General features: G+C 43.8%; 1 long non-coding RNA gene across 2 annotated transcripts in view; it reads right to left on the bottom strand.

The window, feature by feature from the left end:
• Nucleotides 1-26,659, bottom strand: part of LOC144825822 (uncharacterized) — a 295,061-nt gene that overhangs the window by 1,480 nt on the left and 266,922 nt on the right. Inside the window, exons 2-4 of one of the 2 annotated variants that reach the window (XR_013609602.1) lie at nucleotides 1,085-1,393; nucleotides 854-1,005; nucleotides 644-754 (exon numbers count right to left, since the gene is read on the bottom strand). This is a non-coding gene — a long non-coding RNA (uncharacterized LOC144825822). The remainder of the gene's footprint in view (nucleotides 1-643; nucleotides 755-853; nucleotides 1,006-1,084; nucleotides 1,394-26,659) is intronic. The other variant, XR_013609607.1, reaches the window with a different exon arrangement.

The raw sequence follows: 26,659 nt of genomic DNA, 5'->3' as shown, positions 1-26,659 counted from the left end.
TTAGTCTAAATTTATACTGGGTGGGGTAGGGGAAGGGGGAAAGGAATGGTTACTGAGAATATAACCACATCTGAGTCCTGTGATTATTTGTTAAATTGTACATAGGTTTCTGTGGGTTAGAAAAATACTGCAAAGAGAAATGCCACACAAAGAAGGCATAACTATGGCTAGATCTTTTATCGGTTTGCTGACAAATGCAGGGGGCAGTATGGTTGAAGGGATCATATAGTTGCCATTTTCTAAAGCTGGTGGATGCTAGGCTTATTTATTGAGAAATATTTATAAGTACCACGTACTTGCAGGGATTGTAATTCTGTGGCCATATTTCTCTCGGAAATGGTCATACAAGGCAGTCTGATATTATAATTAAAGCTAGATGGCATCTGTCCATTACATCTTAAGCACACCCTTAACATCAGTTCCTTGTTTTGTTTTCTTGTATCTTATTTTCCTTGTCTTAACTGATAAAATGTAGTCACGAAGATATTGCTCTTTTTTAGTGAAAGAAACGCACCGTGCGCAGTGCGGAGGGATAGCCGTTGCCTAAAGATTTACACATCGTGTGTTATGTTACGGGTATGGGCTGACTGTTACTAATCTACCCTGCGGGGGCACATTTCATAACAACGTTGGTATATATTACCTTAATTTAGATGTTGGAAGGCAATCAATGTCGTCAAATGTAGTCACGAAGATGTTGCTCTTTTTAGTAAAAAGGAACGCACCGTACGCAGTATGGAAGGATAGCCGGTGCCTAAAGATTTAAACAGCGTGTGTCATGTTACGGGTATGGCTGACTGTTACTAATCCTCCCTGCGGGGGCACATTTCATAAGTACGTTAATATATATTACCTTAATTTCGATGTTGAAAAGCAATCAAGGTGTAACGCTTTCTTTGCTGTATAGATTTTATTGGACAATCGCGGTGAACAATTTCTCTTCGCTTGGTTGGTCTTTTGGGAGGCGTAATTTCACGGGACCCTTTCGGTCGCGTGTAATGCTGCCTGTAAATAGGGGAAACGCTATTAGGGATATATGGTTCTCTATCTACAGTTGTTAGTTAGTGATTTCAGTTGCTCTTACCGGTAGAATGTAGTGGCCTTGTCCACTCTGTAAATTCAGTTCAGCGTGTGGATATTCTAAATAACGGCCAGACTTGCCGAATATCTGTATTAAAAAAAAAAAGTCGAAGGGGGTAGGAAGAATTAATGGCCCGATATTATAAATCAATGTTCATGTTTTAAGGGAGTTAAATAGATCTATATCTCTGCTCATATTATACATTATGTCATGATATATCAACAATATAGCAAATCTCAAACCATGGAGCCTCAGGTTAGAACCATATGATCTTTCTTCTTGTTTGTGCCAAAGTCGAACGTGATATCTTATCTGAAAACATTAAAAACAATAAAATCACTATAAGGTTCAGAAACCACATAAAGCCATTACATTACACTCTAATTAGTCAATCAAATGAACCGCCAATTCTTCGCTTGAATTTAACCCATTAGGTGCCAAACTTTCTAATTCAGTGATATACTTTGATTCCAATTTGCGTAAGGCCAACTCCCGATTGCCACCCCTGACTCCCATCACAACACAATCAATTACTACCATCTCCAATAGATTTTCATTGTGGAAATGGAAATCGTGAAAGTGGCGTGCAACTGGGTATTGCCTGTTGTTATGTCTGATCACATGGACATGTTCCAATACCCTCTTCTTAGCACAGTGTATGGCACTCCCCACATACCATTTGTTACAGGGGCATTTTAGAACATATACACAATAAACTGAGTTGCAGGTCAGGGGTTTTCTGCTAATAAATTCTCTATCAGTGTTAGGTATAACTATCTTGGTACAGTCGTGGATTTTACCACAGGCTTTGCAATTCCTGCAACACCTGAAGCCTGGATGATTCCGATCCCCAACATAATCAGAGCTGGTGACATGATTATGACACAGATCATCCCTCAACAACTTGCTCTTCCTGAACGTGATTTGTGGATTGCTCGCAATATGGGCCTTCAGGTGCTTATCTGTGGACAACACATGACAATTCTTTTTAAAATTCTCCTGCTATCCTGTGCTTGTCCTAATAAAGTGGTTATAAACCTCACTGTCCCTTCCACATCCTCCTGTTTTTTGGGATTAAGCAGTTCATTGCGCTTAACTTTATCTGCCCTACTATTTGCCTCTCTGATGGTTTTATCCTTGTAGCCTCTTTCCTTAAAGCACGCACACATGATATTTTTTTCAGCTTCATATACACTTGTGGTACTGCAATTACGTTTCGCACGTAATAGTTCCCCATAGGGGAGACTGGCTACCAGATTACGTGGATGTGAACTCCTGGCATGTCTTTTTTCTGAACAGACCAGTCACCAGTGTTCCATCTTTGATCCCCACCATGACATCTAAAAACCCAATTGATGTCTTGCTGATCTGTTCTCTGAAACCACCACCACCATACGATACCGCCAAAAAGCAAAATATTAGCGATATATAGATGGCTTGATTGGAGACATTTGATGATTTCACTGATGCACTTGAAGAGACTTATTGTTTGTTTAAATCTGTTTTATTGTTTTTCAGATAGCATTCAGCACATATATGACATATAGAGTTTTAGCAATGGCCATGTGAATTGTTCATAACAGCGCAAATCATATACATGTACATTGTGCTATCTCCTTTACCATGTCACAGAGTTCAATAGTACAGTGCTAGTACGCATGCTATAATTGCGGTTGGTGAACACCGGCAAATGCTCCCGGATACACTTGAAGAGACTGATAACAAAAAGATTATCAAGTATCTTAAAAAGCTTGCTGGTGATGGTGTGAAAGAAGCCATAAAGAAATTGCTGCAAACTGACGAAGACATCACATACCGTCAGACTGAAGAAACATTGAATCTCAAGTTTAATCCAGTGCCAAATGTTGAATATGAACTATACAATTTTAGTCAAGAACGCCAAAAAGTTGGAGAAATCATTGATGATTTTGTGGAAAGACTTGATATGCTCATCAAACACTGTAAGTTCAATGAATTCAATGGTGTCAAAGCTATTCGTCTTAGAGCTATAGATGGATGCTTGTCACGATTCATTCAGACAAGGAATGCTGAGAGAAACTCCTAGCCTGGAGCGAGTGTTGATGGCTGCCAGAGCTGAAGAGCGTGCTGAAAGACAAGCTGCTGACATGGAGGCCCGAGGTGGCCCCAGTGAATCAGTCATGAGGGTAAAAAGTATGCCAAAGCAAAAGACAGAAGGACACAAAGTGATGTCTGTATGTAAAAAGAAGTTGTGTTTTAGATGTTTTTTTTCATTTACCCAAGAAAGTAAATGTCCCGCCATTGTAAAGATATGTAAAGGCTGTGCGGAGGAGAACCATTTTGTGACAGTTTGCAAAGCGAGGGAAAAAGTAAGTGTGTCATGGCACGAAGACAAAATGGCCACCAGAACCTTACAGAAGCAACATTCGAAGGACGTCCACAATGCTAAGGAGCGACATCAGTTGAGGCAAATCGATAGTGAACAAACTAGAGTGTCCTCTAAATCATTATCAAACTGTTCATCTGCTTCAATATCGAGTGAAATTGAAGAAGATGGTTGTCCCATGTAGATGTATACCTTAGAGAAAAGTGCGCATGTTGTACTGGCCGCATTTAAAAAAAAATGTAAATCGCATACAAATCAACATGATGAAGCAACAAAGTCATACAAACATTGTCCTAAGATTACATTGGAAATATATGGATGTTCGATACTTTTTATCATCAACAGTGTTGCCTCAATAAACATAATGCCTTAAGAGAAATCTAATGAACTGTTTCCTTTACCGCAACTCACACCTTTGAAAACAAAAGTGTATACAAAGGCTGCATTGACTCCCATAAAAAGTCACGGTTCGTCTGTTGTGAGGATGTAACACAAGAAAAGGAAGATGCCAGCACCCATCCTTGTGCTTCAAGGTATAGCATCAACTGCCTGTCTACTCATTTTCAGCACAAGCTGCTGATATGAAACTGATTTCTGTTAATTACAATATTAATGCTCATCACAAAATAGTAAGTCAATCGCTTCACAACACATCTCATCCCCATACCCTAGACCGCACCACTATCGGTACAGAGCGACATCACATTCTCTACAGCCCGCATTTCTACACATACTGTTCCATCAACTTTACTGCAAGAAATTTTATACGTATTCAATACCCTGCTGTGTGTTATCGCTGTACTATACTGTCGTTGCGTAACTATATGGAATAAGTGTACCATTTCCTTTTGCTCACTGCATAATTGTGTACTGAATATAAATGCTGAAAGCCTAATCAAATATATTCAAAAAAAAAAAAAAAATAGTAAGTCAATTCTCTTAGTTGTTTCATGGGTTGGGAAAGCTTAAGACTATGAAAGTGAAATTGCATATTAATGAAGATGTCCGTTTTGTTGCTCAGAGACATAGACAAATTGCTTTCCACCTGCAAGAAGTTACTGAAAAAGAACTTGACTCAGTCAGTCAGTCAGTCAAAATACACTTTATTCGATTTGTTAAAATCATAAAAAGCATAAAATTTACATACATGCTTAAAAACAAACAATTCATATATTTACAAGATAGTGCAAAACCCTTGTGAGCGAATGCCATACAATTAGTCAGGGATAAGGTGGCTTAAAAATGCAATTAATTAAGATAAAGCATTTGATGACACAGTTTTTGACTTAATTCTACATGCCGCCACTAAAAAACTGGCCACACAATAGATAATGCGGGTGTTACTCAACAACTGGAGATAGATTAGTGCGGGCCTGACTTGATGGAAGCCGGCCTCTCTCAGAATTGGTAACAAGTATTTTTTCCTCATATCCGTGTAAAACCCGCAAAACATAATAAAATAATGCATTGTATCTTGTTGAGAAAAGTTATCGCATCTGCAAGGTGGGCCATGTTCTGGTTTGGCCCATGATTGATAGCTACCCAAGGTAAAATGGATCAAATTGAATCTAAATTTAGATAATAAAAATCTATGAAAGGGTTTTGTTACAATACTGAGGTATGGCTCAAGTGAGGGGGAAATTGTTACCATAAAGTGCAGTCTAACTGTTGGTTTCACGAGTTCCAGCTCCTCACGAGCCACTCTCGCCCTATCTAAAAAATGAATCTTGATCAATTAACATCCTCCCTCCTGATGCTAGATGGAGACAGAAAGAGCTCCGGGCGACCCAACTGCATAAAGGCATTTCTCAAATAATCCAACAAAGGTATGTTTTTGGCGTAATCCAGCGCTATTACATCAGACAGGATGGCATGGTTCAAGGATAATTCATGGTTAAGCCATGTTTTTGCCCAGAATGTTAATGGGGCCACATTTAACCTATCTGTTACATAGTCCAGACCCACCTCCGAATGGATCGAGAAGGTGGGAGAAGACTTAGGGACAGACAAAAGGGATCTCAAAAACCCATTTTCCACTCTTTGAATTTTGTCTTGGGGCACGTATCCCCACAGAGGTGAACCATAGGTGGCAATAGGAATGCATTTAGTATTGTAAACTTTTAAAACAGCCTCCATGGGCCTGGCCCCTAACCTTTTTGCAAAACCCATAAGGGCTGACGTGGATCGAGCCATAGATATGCTTTTTGCCCTAACCTGGGGGGCCCATGAGCCCCTCTTGTCAAATAGAACCCCCAGATAGGGGAAAACGGCAACCCTTGAAACCACCTCGCCCTTGCAGACAAAGGTTTTAGATTTGGACTTGTATCTATGGAGACCAACCACCATCGAATGGGATTTTTTTGCATTTATCTTTAGATCTAACTGATCCATAAAAGCCCCAAATAGATCCAACAGTCTCTGGAGTCCGATACCAGTGCGCGCTATTAGTACTGCATCGTCCGCGTATAGGAGAGCCGGTATTGTAACATCTCCTACACGCGGAACATCCACCCCTGCCTCCTCTAGAAACCTTCCCAGGCCGTTAATGTAGATGGTGAAAAGGAGGGGGGCCAGGATGCAACCCTGGCACACTCCCTTCACTGATTTGAAACGGCTTGTGCACCTGCCTTCCTTAGTGACCCTAACCGAGGCAAACAGGTCCTGATGAAGGGACACCATAAAATTAACATCAATCCCAATTTCGAGTAGGATTGACCACAACTTGGCCCGGTTTACTAGGTCGAAAGCCGAGGAGAGGTCCATAAATGCCAAAAATAATGACCCCTCCTTGGCTACCGTATATTTAGAAATTAGGAGGTGCAGGTTGGAGCATTGTTCCAGGGTGCCTCTTTTCTCTCTAAACCCATATTTTATGTTTGAGAGGCCCCCACTGCTCTGTATGTTGGCCCTTAACTTGAGCAATAGAACTCTGCCTAGAATCTTAATCGCAGAGTCCAAGAGGGAAATGGGCCTGTAACACGCAGGGTCGTCTCGCTGGCCCATTTTAAAGATTGGCACAATAATTGAGGTGACCCAGGTGGACGGGAAAATATTTCCATTAGCGGTGCGGAAGACATTGGTTAACACCTTTGCCCAAAGTTTCGGTGAGTGTCTGTAAAGGTCGGCCGGTACACCGCCCGGCCCCGGCGCCTTTTTTCCGAAGTCTCTAGTATTGCTTTCTCCACTTCATCATAACTGAAGAGTAGAGGAGCAAACTCAGAGGCCACCGGAGAAGAACCTTGGGCGCTAGTGTCTGAATCGCCATAGACTTCTTTAAAATGAAGAAGCCATTTAGCGTCAGGGATGACACAGTCCATAACCGAATTATCTGAGTCAGAAAAAAAGGGCTGATTAATTGTGGCCCAAAACTGACTACTGTCGCGCAATACCTCCGTAGAGAGTAGTTTATCCCATGCTTCCTTTTTAATGGCGTTTTTCCTGCCACTGATGGTTAACTTATATTCCTTCCTCGATTTGACAATAGCAAGCATATCTCTCGGGGAGCGTGACAATGCCTGTTTAAATGCCTTATGTGCTCTTGAACAGTTAGAGTCAAACCATCTATGTGGTTTATTAGCTCTCTGACAAGGATAGGACGTCAAATCTTTTGAGATTTGAGCGCATAGTGACTCGAAGGCCCCCATGATTTCTAAGTTGGTAGCCATTTGGTTCTGACAAATGGCTATATTGCCCTCGATCTTGGGGAGTAGATATTCAGTAAAACTATCAGGGACCACCTTTGCCCACTTAAGCCTTCTCCCTTGATCCGTCGGTACTAAGGCAACCTCCATTTGGGAGGGGCAAGACTTATCGCCCATGAGGTCTCCCCAGGACAACTCGAGCAACACCGGGTTGTGATCACTATATATCGAGACAATTACGTTATACTTCACAACCCTATGTAAGATGCCAGGGCTCAGAAAGATATAGTCCAGTACTGAGCCATGATCAGTGACCTTATAAGTGCTAGTTCTTGTCTCGGCATCAGTGTTAGTTGGTTCAAAAAAAATTAAAGTTGGCCAACAGCTCTCCAAGGGCCTCTCCTGACTTAGTGTGCTCGAAATCAGGGATCGTCGTACCTGTTGGTCCCTCATGCTCTCCTGTATAGCATAGGTCGCTGCAGGGATGAATATTAAAATCGCCCAATAAAATGAGCTCGAAATTAGTGTAATTTTTTAGACTGAGATTGGATAAAAACTGTTCCAGGGCGGCCAAGTGTTCGTTCCCCTCGTCCCTTGCCCAGGAATTATAAAAATTGATAAAAATAAATTTGCGGGTAGGGGAAACTACCCATTCTACAATTAGAAGGTTAGGAGAACCCAACTTAATCTGGTTCAAGTTCCCCAAGAGTTTTAATGAAAAAAGGGAAATGAGGCCGCCCTTTGCTCTGCCCGCGCTGCTTGAGATGGCTGGAACGACAAAACATGTAAAGTCGTCCAACCAAAAACTGGGGGAGGGGTCCCACGATTCTTGGATAGCTATAATGTCGTGACTGGCAATAAAATCTACCCAGGCTGTATCCACCCTTTTTGCTCTAATGCCAGCGACATTCCCGCTGATAATTTTACCAGCCGCTGTCACATCGGGGTTGGAAGCCTCGCATGTGGCAAGCGTCGTTGGGGCTAACTGTCAGTCAATTTCCTCTATATCTGAAAGGGGGGAGAAACGGTTACTCAGAACCGGCCCAGACCCCACGCCAACTGTATGGGGTCTCTGGTGGTGGGGTGCCATCGGGATACCTAGGCCCCCCATTGTGGAAAGCGGGCATGGATTTCTGTCTGTACTGACACCTCCTGATAATGAACTCCAACCCTTCTCTGCCATGGCTGGGCGACGTGCCCCGTGATACAAGTCTGTGGATGGGTAGAAGGTATCTGGAGGATAGAAAAAACCCAGAGGAACTGGTCTCATATAACCGGTGTCTGAGATCTCCGAGCCATCCCAGAACAATCTGTCGGCCAAATCAGAACTATCTAAATGTATTATGACGCAATCCCCCCCAATGAGTTTAGTACGATTAGTAAAGTCCCCCAGCAGCAGGCACGCACACAGATGCCCCAAAGATACTTCCACGAGCGGCTCCCGCGAAGCGGGGGCCGCGAGATGTTATGTGGTAGGTGGGGGCGTGGCTGACAGCTCCAGCACAGGTGTGCCTGGCCTCGAGGCTCCTGGTCCCTGGAGTCCTCGCGTCTTTCCCAAATGCTGCTCCTTGCTGGATACAGAGTGTAAAGTCCCCCAGCAGCAGGCACGCACACAGATGCCCCAAAGATACTTCCACGAGCGGCATTGACTCATTACATAAGCATGATATTATTGAGAGTTCTACTGGTCCGACGCCATGGGTTTCTCTCATAGTGGTAGTGCCCCAAAAGGACAGTGAAGGAACTGTACGCATATGAGTTGACATGTGTCAGGCAAACAATGTAATTGAAAGAGAACAACATCCAGGTTCACATATTGCTGACATAATTACTCAGCTAAATGGTGCAAAAGTTTTCTCATGTCTTGATTTAAAAAAAGATTACCATCAGTTGGAACTCGAAAAAGATTGCAGGTATATTACAACATTTTCTACACATGTTGGTCTATTTCGTTACAAGAGACTCTGTTTTGATGTGTCATCGGCTGCAGAAATGTTCCAAGATGTCATTCGGCGTATCATAGAACCTGCTGTGAATGCATTTCATTCTAGCGATTACATATTGGCTGTTAGAGCTACAAAGAAGGAGCACAATAAAGCTCTCACCAAAGTATGTTGTTTAATTGCAGATGCAGATTTGACAGAGAAATGCAGACAAATGTGAGTTTCACAAGACAAAGTTGAAATTCTCTGTTCATATCTTTTCAGATGGGGGCATGACACCTGATCCTGCAAAAGTATACGCACTACCAAATACTGATGCCCCACAAGACATCTCTATGCTACAATCATTTCTTGGCATGACCAGTTACTGTTCATGATACATAAGAGATTTTGATTTTGTAAATGCTCAATTATGAGAGTTGACTGCGAAAAATGTTTCATTTGAGTGGTCGCAAGAATACGTGAAACGTTTTAAGAAGATTAAACAAGCCATTGAAAGTGCTACTGAAATAGCCTACTTCACAAGCTTCATACAGAGGTTGTTGCTGATGCTAGTCCTGTGGAGTTAAGCTCTATGCTCTTACCGCACAGTGGACATACAAATGCACAAATGCATACTGTGGCATATGCCAGTAGAAGTATGACCCAAACAGAACGTGCTTACCCACAAACTGAGAAAGATAATTTAGTTGTGGCATGGGCTTGTGAATACTTCCATGTGTTCCTGTATTGAAAACCTACTACATTGGAAACTGATCTTCAAGCTTTAGTGACTATATTTGGCAATCTAAAAGCCAAGATGCCTCCTCGCATTGAAAGATGGGGATTACGATTGGAAAAGTACAATTATACCCAGTGGCAGCTGGTGACATTTGAAAGGGGTGAGGCGTAAAATTATTGTCGTACTGCGCTGCGGCGTGCGAGTGTAGTGAGCATGCCCGAACAACCTACGGGGGTTTTGGGGGGGGGGGCATTTTCTTTTTTTTTTTGTAAATCTTTTTATTAAATGAGCACAAGGTCTCATACAATACACTTCAGTGATCAAAAGACATACAGAAAAGCAGCAGTACGCTGTACTTTTGAGGACACACGTTAGTGGAATGGGCAATTTATACAATCCATACTATCCTACCCCCGCCCGCTCAGCCCGATATCTGCGCCAGGGGCCCCACACCTTCTTCCATTTCTTCACACATTCTCTGGACTTATAGATCGTCTCCTCCGCCCTCTGGCACCAATCCAGGTCTCTCGTCCCCTTAGCCTACGGAGGGGGCGCCTGGGCCCCCCAGTTACTGGCTATATTACGTTTCGCCAGCCCCGCAGCTGTTGCTATCCAAATCTCGTTGTATCTGGACAAGTCAGCGGCTCCTTTAATCCTTAGTAGTAGCCACCTCGGATCCACCGGGACCGGTGATCCCAGTACTGTTGCCATCATTTGTGCTACTTTGTTCCAAATGGGCACTATGTACTGGCATTCCCACAGTATGTGGAAAAAGGTTCCCTCCCCCTGACAGCCCCTCGCACACAAAGGAGACAGGCTCCTCCCCCAAGAGAATAAGTGGGTGCGCGGGTAGTAAACCCGGTGCAAGATTTTCAATTGCACAAGGCGGAACCTAATCCTAATTGCAATTTCGCAGGGACTTTTCAGGGCATCCTGCCAATCTTCGTCCTCCAGGCTTCCAATGTCACCCTCCCATCTTTCCCGCAGGGTCGTCAGGGGCAGGCATGTTGTTTATGAACTTGCGGTAGATGGTAGACGTGGGTTTCTCCGGGATTGGGTCAAAAGGAGTCTGTCCTCTAGGGGAGAGTATTCTCGGAGTGAGGAGTCCGTGCCTTTGTGTGTTCGCAGGGCATGGGTAAGGCGCAGGTAGTGGTAGTGTTGGGAGTCGTGCAGTTGGTATTCTTTTTTAAGGAGGGCAAAGGATCTGGGAGCGTTCCCCTTCCACACATCGCCCAGGTAGTCAATCCCGATCAGCCTCCAGCCCTTGAAGCCAGTTAGTCTTGACACCTCGGCTAGTTGGTCCCCAAACCAGAGCACCGTCCTGCCCATTAGGGTGCCTGCCCAAACCGAGAATTTGTTAGCCCCCCCTCCAACACTGCATCACCACACCCATATGTGACTGAAGATCTCTGCATCGCTTCCACGAGTACAAGAGAGGCTCACAGTTGCCCCCCGGCATGACATGTCTAACCACCCTTTAGGCAGGCTCCGACCTCGTTGTGTAGACCCAGTCATTAACCACCTGCAATTGTGAGGCCCAGTGGTACAGTTGGCAAATTATGCATTTTCAAGCAAATTTGAAAAAGCAGGGAGGTTAATAAAGCAATACAATTTAATTATTTATCATTTAAGAAATTGCCAATTTTTTTTAGCAATGAGGATAGTCTTTTCTTATGCTGATGTAAATGTGCGCAGCTGTTTACACAGGTGTTTCTGGGATTTCAAACACAGGAGAACCAGAGAAGAAAAGGCGGGAAGATTGGTGGCTGCCAGCATGTCTCAACATATGCAGCAAATGTACTCGGCTGCCAATCCGTTTATGTTCCCACATGCTCGGTGACAGACATTGAAAACAGTTCTTTGGATAATACAGAAAAATGCAGTACGTGGAATTAGACTGGCATTTTACCTTCAAACACATTTACAAGCATTGTTGGAAAGAGGAGCGTTGAGACAACTTTAAACATTTTTTTAGGTGGTTTAATTTTGTTGATCATTCCACAGTTTTAAGTTCTAAGGTGTGAGCCGTGAGAAGACATTATACATAAAAGTAGAGGACATAAACTGAAAGGACATAAGAAGAGGTATGTGCATGTAGGGTGCCAGAAGATGGTAGAGGTCAGTGCTTAATTTGACCCTGTGGTTGGAGCTGGGGTCCGCCGGCACACACTTAAGGTGACTGGTACTTATTTTCCACATCAGACTGCAACCCAGAGCAAGAGAGCGAAAATCACATAAGTGGAAAAGAGAGGAAGAAGGGGTGATCCCTGTTACAAGAGAGGAGGAAAGGGTGATGGGACGACTGTACAGAAAGGAGGTAAAAGATGAGGACAGCAAGCATACCAGAAGGATGTGAAATGGTTGTATGAGTGGTTGTCCTGCGAAGTGAATGCCCATCAAGTGAACATGTCAGGCAGATGACTACAGGTGAGAGAGCGGGAAAGAGCTTCGGTTTGAAGAGTCCCGGATTCAACAAAATACTCTCTTTTTTCTACAGAGCATCCAACTCTTAAGACAGTAAATAGGGTCCTGTGCTTCATATATTTTTAGGTCGAGCTTCAGCGAAAGACCTATTGTGGCCCGTATTTGGGAATGTAGACACGAGAGGGTGCACAAGCGCAGATTTGACCTCGTGGGCACGCACGGTGCTGTGCCCCTCTCGTGCCTCATTCCCATGCGCAAACACACTCACACAGGCACACTCACGCATGCGCACACACATACAAACAAGCACACGCGCAGGCACACATGCAGGCAAACACACACACACGCAGGCACACACAAACACGCAGGCATACACACACGCGCACACAGACACACATACCGCCGCCGCCCCCAACCCCGCCCCACTTACCGCGTCAGCGGCCTTAGCCGCCACTCCTGACTTCTGCTGTGCGTCACGACTGCTCCTGGGCCATCCACTCCGTGGGCGCGGGCTTCGCGGAAGACGAAAGTCCCGCCCCACGACAGGCGTGACGCTCCCGAACTTCCGGTTTCGGGATGCGCACGCTCACGGCTTGTTGTCTATATCGTCACACATTTCTATTTGCTCTACCACGCTACCTTTGCATGTCGCACTCTGCTTAGTCTCTTTACCGGTCAAGCCACATATTAGGAGTGCTATTGTTTTAATGAATGGCGAGTACCGAGTTATTCTTCTCCTTTGTGTGCTGCTGGAAGCAACTAAGAATAAAACGCGCTATGACATGTTCCCAAATTTTGGAACATTGGCATGTAACCTTCTGTTTGCTTCCTTTCTGCTTGCTCTTTCAAAATCTACTCCGTGACGAGCATTTAAGTGGTTGGCTGTTCAGAATGACCGTTATGCTCACAACTGCCCTCTTAACAATGATGGGAGTAAGCAAGTTTAAAATATGTTTCCCTACGAGTCTCGAGTTAAGATCTTGTTATGTTAATGGAGATGTTTGTTGGATTATTTTGAGTTGGAAGTCTCTTTGGCTTGATATCTATTGCACTTATAAGTCGGGTCTCTCTGATCCTGGGTCAGCGGGAATGGATGGTTGCTTTGCGCCTCACAATAGATATCAAAATGGAGATGGGGAGTTGCTTGCCCACTCGGAATGAACAAGTGCAGTGATTAAAAGATGTGTGGTGTGCGGCACACCTTGGTGTGTAGATATAGACTGGATACTTGGTGGGTATGGTTGAAAGTGCTTCTTTCTGGGTGCCACTGGGTTAACTCTATACACAGTCCGACATTGACACCATAATCGCACTAAGCCTACTGCGTTTTTTTCTACACGCTCCACTTGCACGTATTCTCGTCACCATAATTTCACGAAGCTCACTGCGTTTTTTCAAAAATCGCTTTATTTGCACGCACCCTTGTTTTTATTCTTTCTCAATTGTTTTTTTCACCAACACTCGTGCTGTAACGTGGAAGAGCCACTATACCTGGTCTTTACCCGGTAATTTTTCCTTTTATCCCCAGATCGAATGCTATTCCCCTGATGAAGGGCAAGGTCCCGAAATGCATAGGGATATAAATGCATTGAAATTGATCGCATTATTGTAAAGAAGCCATAATCCAGTTTGGGATAATACCACGAACACTTGAAAACAACATTGTGAAGCAACAATGTGGAATCACAATTAAAGATGAATCTGATAAACAACGAGAAACGGAGTTCATATAATTTTGTCATCACAAAATCAGCTTTTAAACTTGTATATACAACGTGAGACTACGTCTCATAAGGAGTGCCATAGGGCACTGTGTCATCGAGGTGGCACTGCAATCTTTTCTGTTTCAAGTGCAGTGATTAACAGGGCCTGATTTTGAAGGTAGAAAAGAAAGTAACTTCTGGGCTTTTCAAGGCCTCATTTGAAAGTGGAGTGGGTGAAAGCTTGCTACTCTGACACTGGTTATGGACAGTGACACGATAGTCCACTTGCAATAATGGCTTCCTGTAATTCCTTTGGAGACTGCCACCTAGTTCCCAATGGGTACCTTGTTCACAGACCTTGGTATTGCTATACATCCTCCTTATCCAAATTAAGACTGCTTTTATAGAGCGTCATATTTTTCTGAGCGCCTGAGTTAAGCCACTTCTGGGATTGCTAGTGTCACAGCCGGGCTTCTTGGCAGGTTGCTTGGCTTGTTTAGGTATATTTGCGGACTTTCAAAGGTGGATAGGTTTGCTAAGCTATGGTCTTTCCTAGTGTCCATTTCCGCTGGTCTACAACCTTATGTTTAAAATCAAGTAAAAGTCATGCTTATAGGAAAGAGCACTTGCAAATGCCCACGAAAGGTTTCAAACACATGTATTGTTTACCCAGAAATGTACCCCAAAAATTGAGTCCTACTAGGATATGGTTTAACCCGATCTAGCAAACGATTTATATGTTAAACTTAGGTATGGCATTTTATTTTTGAAAATGTTACACTTCTAAATGGGTTCCTTCATCTGGTCAGACTGTGTTATAGTTGTTCTAAGTGCTCAGTAAAGTATTTTCCTTTCGCTTGTGATGTATGCTTTTCCGAGGGTCTTATGGCTGTCACCTGATGTGAAATCTGAGTGTTTGTGACTTGAAGCACCCATTGAAGGCAAGTAAAGTAGTCGAACACAGCGCTGGAAGTGAAAGTAGTAAAGGAAGGCAGGGCCTCCAGGGGTAGAAAAGTAGTATGGGCCTTACAAAGCCTGCCACTAGGATGGAAGTGTAGAAGATGGCTTGCAAACCCTTAAACTTTATGTAAAGGATGAGTTGTGAAGGGGTTTGCTAAGTCTCGCTGGCAATGGAAGAGTAAGGGTCCTGCTAGGACTTGCTAGACATGGAAGAGTGAGGGGCTTCCTAAAATAGGCTGGTCATGGAAACATGGAAAAGCGAAGGGCTTGATATGGCTTACTGTCTATGGAAGAGTGATGGCTTGCAAAAAAAAAAAAAAAAGCAGAATAGCCATGGAAGAGGGGAGTGACTTTCCAGGCGTGATACTGGGAGATTGACGCGTAGGCACTTTGCAGAGTTAGACTCTGAGAAAGAGGGAGATGTGGCAATTGCAAAGCCCAATTCTGGGTGTCTAAGAAAAGTAACCTAATTCCCAAGAAATAACTGTTGCAAAGGTACAAAGAAGTGAATTTTGACCTGGCAAAAAGAAGGATGAAAAGTAAAAGTACTAAGGGTGCAAAAACCAGTGGATTTTTTTTTTTTAACCTTCTCTTCCCTCTAGCATTCTGGTAAGAAAGGGTACCACATAAATAGTTACAGGACGGTTTTTCACAACACAACTAAGAGTGTATTTGGATTCTTTACAGAGAAGTAACAGCAGACATTTAATTATATTGTATAATGCAACCATGGGCATTTCAACATTAGAGTTAGTCCATGTGATGCAGAAAAGTATGTGTGGATGTGTTATAATGTCTCCCTGAAGTAAAGGAGATTGGGTTGAGGATGATGGTTGACAAATTTCCGCAGGTCGGTAGCAGTTCCTGTGAATGATTGGTTTCGTGCTTGTCAGATTTTAAATTTAATTTCCAGGTTGAGGGTTCTTACTGCTGCAGTCTCAGAATGTGCCTGAGCTGTTTGACAAGTTGACTATGTATGTCTGGATAGGTGTATAGCTTTGGAAGCCAGGCTAGATAATTTGAGCCTGATCATTGCTGCATCGGGTAGTTTATATCAGTTCAAGTATTTGGAGCTGAGACCGAGTCGCCTCTTTGAGGAAATGAGTCTAGATGTCAAGTAGAAAATAAATTTAAGAGGAGCTAACGTAATTGAGGGACCTGACTAGACGTCCATTGCTAATGATTGTTATAGGTTCATATATGTAACCGCAAAGAGAGACGAAATATCATATCAGCCATTCCCCAGGTGGTGTTTTTTCGTCCAAACTGTGTACTTGGAATTTTCTTTTTAAGTCGAGCAGAGTCTGCTCGAGACCTATTGCTGCCCGTATCTGGGAATGTAGACACGAGAGGGGCACGAGCGCAGATTTCACCTCGTGGGCGCGCACGGCGCCGTGCCCCTCTCGTGCCTCATATTCCCATGCGCAAACACACTCACACAGCCACACTCACGCATGCGCACATACCCAGCCACACACATACACAGGCACACACACACACTGCATACACACACGCACCCCCCCTTAAACAGACCCACGCGCACACAGACAGACACACGCACAGACACACTCGAACACACACAGACACACGCGCGTACCCCCCTCCCCCTCCACTCACCGGGCTCTTTCCGCGTGTCCCTCGGCAGCCAGCATTCAGCGTGCAGGGTTCCAGGACGTTCTCCTGGCAGTTCCTTCCTGTGTCTTTGCAGGCCCCGCCCACGTCCCAACGAAGGCTGCCTGACTTCCGCTAGCTCTTTCGGTCACGAAGCAGACAATGCCGAACACGGGTGAGTGACGACAATGGTTCCCTACAGAGGTGTTTGGGTGCTGCTTGTGTTTCTTTGGGCTGATCTCCAGCGCCGTGCAGTTTACTGCTGACTTCTTAAAAAGGGTTTAGGTGTGTGTGTGTCTTCAGGTCACATAAGTGAGGAGGGGCAGGGATTCCAAAATTCTGCTGCCGAATTAGATATTTTCAAGTCTGTTGATAAATAGGAATGCTTGAAACCAGAGAAGAGATACAGCTTGCAGGTAACAGCTAAAGCGGACAATGATTGTGACTGTCATGCCGACTGGTAAGCAGGCTTTTAAGGCTCTGTCCAACAGAGTGAAACAAATCTGATACTGGTAAGAGCCGAAAGTGTGAAAGGTAGGAGGCCGCGTGTGTCTGGCGGGCTGTGAGGCGAGACGTGATGACGCGATGTGACTGGGAGGCACTTTCTTAGTGGAGGTCTTGCCCTTGGCTTTGATATTTATACTTATGCGGTTTGTACTGTGCATTGTGCACATGTAAACAGCATTAAGATCACACAAAAGAAACTGGGCACGGCGTTTTGTTCTCCCGAACGCTGGCTCCCCCGGAACGCAGACAGGGGTTCATGAGAATGAGTAACGCGTGAACGAAAGTCATGGCCGAGGCACGCGGAGCCCAGCGCGAGCGCTCCCCAGGGCTGACATCATCAGACGGTGAGTAGGTGTCTGGCAATATCAGTCTCCGTCGGGTCGCGCCCCGAGCATCTGGCTTCCATTTCCATTCTTCTGGAATGCAGCGCTTCCGAAAGGACTGCAGCCTCCTCGCCAGAAAGCAACCGCAGGGCAGACACATGCACACGCAGAACGCAGAAGCCGTCCCGGGATCCTGTTCATGGACTTAACTTACTTTCTTTCGGCTGTCGATCTCAAACAACTCTTTAGATGCTTTTGATTTAAACAGTGCAGTGTATTCTGATTCTTTAGACGAGGAAGGGTCTCCAGCACTGGCAAAGCAAGGGTGTCACGTGCCCTCATGCAAGCAGAAATTATGTCCCTGAGTCCAGTTGGACCCGTTCTGCCCCACGCCCCCCTTTGCTGCACTATTTATTTATTTTTTTAATTTTAAAAGATTTTATTGGAATTTTCTTTTTTTTTACATATACGGTACAGAGATAGTGAAGGCAATACTGGTCTTGTTTTAAAAAAGCAGGTTCGATGTGCTGGCTATAAGACACTATAGTAGAACGTTATTAGGTCATCAAGACAAGTTTCAAAAAGGCTCCCTGGTGCCTATGCACAGCTAAAGGCTCCTCCCTCATCAGCTACTTCCAGCTCCTGGCACCTTAGTCTTTGTCTTCTTTCTTCTCATCTTGACATTCTTCACAAGGCTTGTAGTTTGTATCGTCTGAAACTTCCTTTGGTCCTCCTCCTTGGGTTCGCAAGTTTTTGTTCTTCCATTGTGCTTATGGCATTAGTGGGCAGTTTCAAATGATACCACTTGTATCAACTGCTATTTTCTGAAGTAAACGCACTTTGTTTGTGCCTTCTGTGAGTGCAAGCTTAGCAGTGGCGGCTGGTGACATTTGAAAGTGGTAGGGCGTAAAGGAAGGGTCTGAATGTGTGTTGTGTCGCAAGCGAGCCTGATTAACTAAAGGGGAACTGCGGGACCCTCACACCAAGGAAATTTTGAAGAACAACAAAAAATAGCATTGTATAACAAAACAGCATAGCATAACAAAACAGAATAAAAGCCATTGTTATTTGTAATATCAATACATGGAAGTCTCGTAAATACAACACCTATTGCATTACAAATGCTATAGGTGTCACATTCGCGAAAGTTATAACTATTAGCATTGTAAATAACAAAGCTATTAATTTAGCTATTTTCAAAAACAAAACATAAATAAAAAATCTGTCATTTACAATACCAATAGCTCAAACTTTCCTAATGCCAGACCTATTGCATTGTAAATGCTTGTTTTCTAATTGTGAGGTATGCCGCTTATTTGTACTTTTGTTCTTAGCAGACGTTTGTTTGGTTCATTTCAGGTATAGCCTCAGATAGTGTAGTTCCCAGGGCTGGGGAGACTTACAATTACACTGAAAGACAGCTTCTCAAGAAGCATACAGCATGACAGAACAGCCGAGACATTTTGAAACGTCACATGCACGGTAGAATACCCGCCAGACTGTAAGAAGTGGGCGTGCATCTAATGCAATAAAATAACACATGTATCAAAATGAACCATTCCGCCAGCAAACACCACACCCAAAGCTGCCACTGCTTTAACTCCAGTGAAGGTTTCACAGATTCGTCAAGAAAACTCAACAACCACAGTGGGCAGGCTGGCTCAGCCTTTGTTGGCGACGGGGGCCTGGATTAGCAGGCAGGTACGTTTGAGGAAAAACTCCGTGCTTAGTAGGATGACAACTGGACTTTTGTACAAGACAAACCTAAACGTATGAATCTGGAAATGCAGTGCGAGAAAACATTCGAAGTACGGATACACTGACCAAGAGAACGCAAGGGAAATAACTTTATTGGAGCCAATCAGTAGTTTTAGATTGATACTAAGTTCCCAAATCAGCTTCTACGGTCCAATTACATTCAATTTAGGCGCAAACTGAGCAGTTTGCAGTCGCGGACGGCATGACGGGTGGGTGGGGGTATAGGGGGTGGAAATGGGGTCAACCCGGGGGGGGGGAATAGGGGGAGGTGGGAGGGGATTGTTTAATTAAAAATATAAATAAAATAAAACTTAACTTACCGTTATGCACCGCTGCCACCTCAGCTTCTGGATTGGTCCGATTCCCGACTCCCGCCGTCCTGCCTTTTCCAATTCCTGATTCGTCATCAGCCAGGAAAGGCAGCCTCCCTCCCCTCCACCAATCACAACGCTGCAATGGTAGTGTTGTGATTGGTGAAGCGCATAGGAGAGCACCCCAGCCGGGCCATTTTCTCTATATAGGCTGCTGCATGAAGCAGCCTACATAGAGAAAAAGGGAGAGTGGGCGGTTGTGCTCGTCGAGGGCGGGGTAGGAGTGGCTTGCCCAGTGTTGTGGGTACTGACAAAACAGTCAGTTGGCACAACAGTGGGCTAGCCACTCCCCCCTGCCCTCGAGCAGGACCGCCCACCCCCAACAAGGCACTTCTGCTTTCTCGCAGTGCAAGAAGCAGAAACATAAGTAGTTATTATCATTTATGTTTCTGCCTTCTCGCACTGCGAGAAAGTAGTGGGGAAACGCCCCCACGCCCTAATGGGGGAGCCACCACTGATTATATCATTGTGCATTGTGGAAATGAACAGAATCCTGCTGACTACTTTTCCAGAGTGCCTATGCAAGTTCAAGGTACTCCATTCAAGATGGCTGAGGACTATATTAATTTAATCGTCAAAACAAATACACCAGCTGTCATATCGTTAGCCTAGATCGTCACCGCCATAGGTAATGATAGTGACAAGCTGAAATTGAAAGACATTATTAGAAATTAGTTATGGAACCGACACTCTTGACCCCTCACCATGAGGCTGAATATCAAAAATAAAACAACGTTGAAGATTGTTCATAACTCAAGAAGGAGTCATGCTACGAGGAACCCAAATTCCAGAGATTTTCCAACAGAGAATTATTAGAGTGGCTCACGAAGGACATTATGGTATAGTTGCCACAAAGAGAGCTCTTCTAGATTGAGTTTGGTTCCTATACCTAGATGAGCGAGTCGAAAACGAACTCAAGGCTTGCCATCTATGCAACTGCCCTTTTACAAATGTGACTCAACATCCATGAATATCTCAGAATTCCCTAAGCATGCTTGGGAGAGAATAGTCATTGATGTATTTGGTCCACTTGATAACGGAAATCATTTGCTTGTAATTGTGGATGAATAGTCTTGCTTTCTACTCATAGAAGATATTTCATCCACTATTCATGAATGAGGCATTGAGAAACTGGATAACATCTTTGCCACATGGGGCATTCCAGCCATTGTGAAGTCTGATAATGGCCCGCCCAGTAATAGTCAGAAGTTCAAGGATTTCCTACAGCATCTGAACATAAAGCATCAGAAGAGTGCACCTCTATGTAAGCAGGCCGACTGACTTGTTTTATGAGTATGCTAAAAAAAGCAGTAGAGCGTGTAACTCTAGAATGGCTCAAGTTACAAACTGTACTAAATTCTACCCTACGAGCCTGTCGTACAACACCGAATTCGACCACCAACGAAAGTCCTGTGACTTTGATGTTCGGGAGGGAAATGACAACCAAGTTACTTCAATGGACCAACCAACGAGAAAGCAGTGGAAGCACCATTCACATAAAGGACTTGGTTATTGGTTAACAAGCAGAAAATTAGTGTCTATTCAGACAAGAGATGACTGGCCAAGAACCTCATGTTCCAAGAAGGAGATCTCGTGATCGCCCGGCAGATGTGACAAAGGAAGTCTGATGCTCCCTATGATGTTGAAGTCTTCCGTGTGGTATCCACTAAAGGACGCATGGTGTGTGCCCAGTGTCCTGGGAAGTCTGTAACCATAGACTTGTCTCACGAACATAGCACCTACCATCTCATGTGTTTACAAAGCATGAGATTACAATGCGGTCTTTACAGCAACCGCGTTGTTACATCGCAGTACATTACAACGACTTGCTGTAGGGGGCACGCAGGACTCAGGAATAGTATGATCTACTATTCCAACTCCAGTGAGCGCAACAATAGGGAATGTGTTGGAATAGTAAATTGTACTATTCCTTAGGTTAGCGCGCCCCCTACAGCAAGTCGATGTAATGACTTGCATTGTAATGTACTGCAATGTGACCCGCGTTGTAATTGCATGAGTTGTAATGCATGCATGAATGCGATGTAATGGCTGTTTCCCTGTCTTACTTTAGGCATGTAACTCTGTAATAACTCACAGGCAAAAGTAGTAATTTGAAGATAAGATTTATTGTTGGCTATCGCTAGCACGACACACAGCAGTGACAGCAGGTAAAATGGCCGAGGGTGACAACGACCAACTGTCAAAGCCCGCTTACGTAAGCGGGCAGCACGAGACAGGTGCCTCGCGCAGTGTACACAGAGAGCGCGAGGCAAGCTGGCTCACTACATATCTCCTTTCCTTAAACATAGAGAAAAGAAGAAATAGATGCAGAGGGAAAACAAAAGAAGGGTCATAGGAGGGTGAGAAAATCAGCGACGGAATCTAATGGGAACTCTGATGGCTCTGGTGCTCCTTCTCACCATGCAGTATCGAGGAACAGAAGGCTGTACACTGAAATCACATGGGGAATTGTCGCTTGAAACACTTTTGGCATCATTTGAGTTCAACAAATCGTTTTCAACATTTTTTACTTTTACCACTTTGTTAACATTCCACCAGTGCTGTCCATTGACAAGAACAGCACTACCACAGACTTTGTCAACCACAACAATATCACCAAACTTAGCTTCACCTTTTGTACAAACCCTTGTTTCTTTATCCTTATACAGTCCCCCACAGCAAATGCTCTGTTCTTCACCCGTTTCCTTTCATCAAAGTATTCTTTCTGTTTTGACTGTACTTTTTCATTCCTTTTTCTGACTTGTTCATCAATTTCTTGGGGAGAAGAATGGGATTTAAACCATTTAGACATCCATGCAGGTCTAAATTCTGTGCATGGTTTCCTGCCCCTAAGTAATTCAAAAGGAGACACTCCTGTAGACGAATGTGGGGTGGTCCTGTAGAACCATAGCATAGCCCTCACACTCTGGGGAACAGCTTTGTTGTGTTCAATAGCCCATTTAACACAATCACCTATAACTCTGTTGAGTCTTTCTACAAGGCCATTGGTTTGTGGGTGGTAAAGGGAACTTCTGTAGTGAGTGATGGCAGACTCTTTAAAGAATTCTTCCACCTCAGTGGACACAAACTGTACCCCATTGTCGGATATGATGGAAAGAGGAAACCCTTCTCTCATGAACATTTCTTTCATGAAGTCAATGATCTCTTTGGAGTCAACTTTGGACACAAATTTAGCTTCTGGCCATTTAGTGTAATAATCCATCATCACAATGGCAAATTTGCATTGATGGGGCAAACTATGGAAGGGCCCTAACACATCAATTCCAAGTTTCTCCCACGGAGCACCAGGAAGAGGTATGGGCGTGAGCAGTGGACTGGCTGTACGAAAACCTTTGTCACTAGAAGAACAAACTGTGCATTCTTGCACCATCGCATCAATATCTTTATCCATCTGCGGCCACCAGAAGTACTCTCTTACTCTACGTTTAGTGAGTGTGGCTCCAAGATGCCCTTCATGGGCCTTGGCTATAAGTGTTGTTCTAATATTTCGGGGGGTACCAGTTTCTCAATTCTGAAAACTAGACCATCTTCAATGGAGAGTTCATCACTCACCTTCACGTAGGGTTGTAAGTCTACACCCACATTCCTTTCTCTCGGCCACCCCTGGACAATGTACATTTTCACCTCTTTTAGAACTTGATCACTTTCTAGAGCTTCCCTCCAACCTTCTTGTCCTACAGAACATACATGTAGCAATTCAACACTGGCAATAATACAGTCTTCATTATCATCATAACAACAATCATCATTACCTAGCATGGTCTTGTCTGTGGAGGGAGGTAAGCGTGACAAAGCGTCTGCTCTCACATTTTTTCCCCCAGCAATGTGGACAACATCAAAATTGTATTGTAGTAACTTAGATACAAGACGTGCAATGCGGGGAGTAGCACTACAACTTTTTGTGTTACCTAGAATGGACACTAAAGGCTTATGGTCTATTTGAAGTGTGAATTTGCATCCCCACAGATAATTCTTAAACTTTTCAATGCCCCACCAACATACCAGGAGCTCCTTCTCAATCACAGAGTAATGGGTTTCTGCCTCTCTAAGTACTCTGGACGCAAACCCAACAGTATGTTCATTAGGACCAACATCTTGTGTCAAAACTGCGCCCAACCCATAGTTACTAGCATCAACCGTCAAAGTACAAGGAACATCCTGTACAAAAGGTTTCAAGGCACTAACAGTGCACAATTTTTCTTTGATCCATTCAAACGCTAACTTACACTCTTCATCCCACACAAATTCACTTTTGTCTTGTAACAACTTTGAAATGGGGCGAATGTTGGTGGCATAGTCCTGGATGAAACGTGAATAAAACTCTGTAAGGCCTAAAAGTGATTTTACACCTGCTTTGTCTTTTGGAGCTGATGCGTCTACAATTGCTTGAACCAAACTCGGTTTAGGTGTGACACTTTCGCTTGAAATGGTGTGGCCCAGATATTCCACACTGTCTTTAGAGAACACACACTTATCTCTCTTCAGTACAACTCCATACTCTTGGAAGATTGACAAAATTTTAGACAACACAATGTCATGTTCCTGTTGATCCTTAGCATATATAAGGACGTCATCTTGAAATTTGGCAACATTTTTGATTCCTTTGAGAAGATTGACCATGACTCTCTGAAAGACAGAGGCTGCCGACGCCAGGCCAAAAGGCATACGGCAGAATTGATACAATCCAGATGGTGTGTTGAACGCAGTGAAGTGGCGTGAATCCTTGTCAAGTTCGATTTGGTGGTATGCAGAGGCCAAGTCAAGTTTGGTGAAGACCTTAGCCCTTGCAACTACCCCTAGCATTTCCGTGATATTGGGTAATGGGTGCGAGTCCACCCAAATCACTTTGTTTAGAGTGCGCAGATCAATGCAGATTCTAAGTTCATTGTTCTTTTTTCTTGCTACAACTAAAGCCGAAGACCAATCTGACGATTCAATCGGTTCGATTACCCCTCTTTTTTGCATAGATAGGAGTTCTTTTTCCAAATCGTTGCGGATGCTGAAGGGTATACTCCTTATTTTGTGCTTGACAGGCACAGCATCATTCTTAATCTTTATCTTGTGCTTGAACCCCTTGATCTTTCCAAGTTCACCAGAAAACACTTTTGGGAATTTATTGAGAAGTTCTTCCACATGTGTTTGATCACAAATTACTAAAATTTGTTCTTTTGCTCCAGGACGTAGCATCATGCTGAACAAACCTTGATGGAACCATCCAAGAATGTCCAATCCATTGACAGCCACATATATTTTCCCGTATATGTGCCTGTTCTTGAACACTAAGACATCTTCAAAATACCCTAGAAGATCAATGCTTTTCCCTTCATAGGATACTGGCTCACGATCTGGTGGTTGCAAAGGTCTGTTTCCCCATTTCTTTTTGAATAAAGATTCACCGATCATTGTGATCCTGGCACCTGAATCTACTAAAAGTCTCAGATTTTTATCTCCGACACCAATGATCGTATAAGGATCAACACAGTCATTGGGATCACCTGTTATTATGTCTCCTTCTTTTACCACCAGAACCATGTCTTTAAGTTCGCAGAGAGTGTCAGCACTGTCACTGTCACTCGACTCCTTAACACATGCGACTTGGTTAGGACTTTTCTTGTTTGTCTGGCATACTTTGTCAAAATGCCCCAACTTCCCACATTTTCGACATGTGGCATTCCTCGCGGGACAAGGCCTTCCGCTTCTAGCATGTGAACGATAACCGCACCTGAAGCAGATATTAGTCCTTTTGAAAAAATTATTCTGTTGAAATTCTTTTTTCTTCACCACATTTTTAAAGCGAACAGGGGTCACCATTTCAACATTTTTACTCTCAAGTTCTCTGATGGAGGATTGTGATGTCTCAATGCTTTTAGCTATGCGGATGGATTGATCTAAAGATGGATTTTCCAAAGACAACAACTTTTGTCTGATGGATTTATCCAGGCATTTACTAATGAATTGATCACACACAAGTTGTTCACTGAAATTTTCAAATTCACATTCTGCTACCATTTTCCTCAAAGCAGTGATATACGTGTCAACATCTTCCTCTGTTTTTTGGGCTCTCTTAAAGAATTTATGTCTTAACACAACGACACTGGGTTGCTTGTCATACCTTATCTTCAGTTTTCTAACAGTGTTTTGATACTCATCAGTTTCTTCACCACCTTCATCAACTACATCAGGTAAATGTTTGAGAGTTTCTCTTCCTTCAAACCCCAGAGAGTGAAGAAGTAAAAATCTTTTCCTTTCTGCTCTAAACCTGTGCGCTCCAATGGCACCCAAATAGTTTTCAAATGTATCAAACCATTTTCTCCAAGCCACAGGTGGTTCCCCTGGCGTATCTAAGAAGGGAGGCGGAGGGTGAATTGACTGCATCATTGCTTATTTTAATAAGAGAGCAAGTAGTAGTACGTATGCCACTGCAGTTTCTTTTGTTGACACCCAGCTGATAAACTAATGTCAAAGGAAACAATAGTGGTACAACATAAACAGGGAGAACACCTTCAATTGTACATGAAAAGGTCCATTATACAGGGCCTGACGATGTCAGTGTTCTTTATCATGTGTAATAGGCTTCAATCTTAAGTGTCAACTCCCTTTTAGTTATCTTGTATGATTAAAATTGGTTCAATATGTCGTGCTATAACTTCAATATTCTCTGTGGGGTCGAGTTAGCCCCAGAGACATTCTCCCTTGAGTTCAACAATTGTTTTATGCTGTAAAGCTCATGTAACAAAACGTTTTTTCCTTAGTACATAAGCTCACTGTGAATTGGGTTACTCCCCCTTTAAGATGGAATGAGGGGCGAATACTAGTTGTGGGAAGCTAACGTGGTGGGCGGTGACTACCTCACGCTAGACTGACGTGAAAATGCAAAATCACCTCAGGCAGGAAGCAGGAGAGACAGATCCTGCGTCGATCGTCAGCAGAGCCGATACGAAGAGCAGGACACTCTCTCAACACGCTGAAAGCGCAGCGTACGTGGCCAACTTCAGTCAGCTTCGCCTTTTCCTCAGCATTCTTACAAGGTAAGCCGTTTACAGCTGGAAGACTCTTAGCGGGTCCGTTGCGGAAGCCAAACTCCGTCGTCGCCAGCAATGAGTTGTAATAACTCACAGGCAAAAGTAGTAATTTGAAGATAAGATTTATTGTTGGCTACCGCTAGCACGACACACAGCAGTGACAGCAGGTAAAATGGCCGAGGGTGACAACGACCAACTGTCAAAGCCC

The sequence above is a fragment of the Lissotriton helveticus genome, chromosome 1_1 (genome assembly GCF_964261635.1).
Source record: "Lissotriton helveticus chromosome 1_1, aLisHel1.1, whole genome shotgun sequence".
Taxonomy (NCBI): domain Eukaryota; kingdom Metazoa; phylum Chordata; class Amphibia; order Caudata; family Salamandridae; genus Lissotriton; species Lissotriton helveticus.
This window is presented reverse-complemented; position numbering and strand designations above follow the sequence as displayed.